This window comes from Sinocyclocheilus anshuiensis, unplaced genomic scaffold (genome assembly GCF_001515605.1).
Source record: "Sinocyclocheilus anshuiensis isolate Anshui unplaced genomic scaffold, SAMN03320099.WGS_v1.1 scaffold260, whole genome shotgun sequence".
NCBI lineage: Eukaryota > Metazoa > Chordata > Actinopteri > Cypriniformes > Cyprinidae > Sinocyclocheilus > Sinocyclocheilus anshuiensis.
In genome coordinates, this window is record NW_015557134.1 from 39,427 (window position 1) to 39,913 (window position 487).

The window sequence follows — 487 nt, forward strand, 5'->3', positions numbered from 1 at the left end:
CAATAGGAAAAAAAAAAAACTACAGTAAAACAAATAAATAAGAAATGCTACACACATTATATGAAGTAATCAAATATATAAATACACTGCATATTCTTCACTGTGTAAATTCAGAGTCCTTAGCCATCTTCAAGAATCAGCTAAAAACACATCTCTTTCATCTTTATTTGACCCTCTAACTCTAGCACTCTCTATTCTAATTCTAATTCTAATTCTAATTCTAATTCTGTTTTCTTTTTATTTATTATATCATTAAAAAACTTGCTACGTGTACTGCATTAAGCTAACTGAGACTTGTTAGAGCACTTGCATATCATTGTTCTTTTGTTGATTTTGATTGATTCCATTGTCCTCATATGTAAGTCACTTAAAATATATCACAAAATGATAAAAGCATCAGCTAAATGTAAATGTATATATAAATATATATATACAGTGGGTACGGAAAGTATTCAGACCCCCTTAAATTTTTCACTCTTTGTTATAT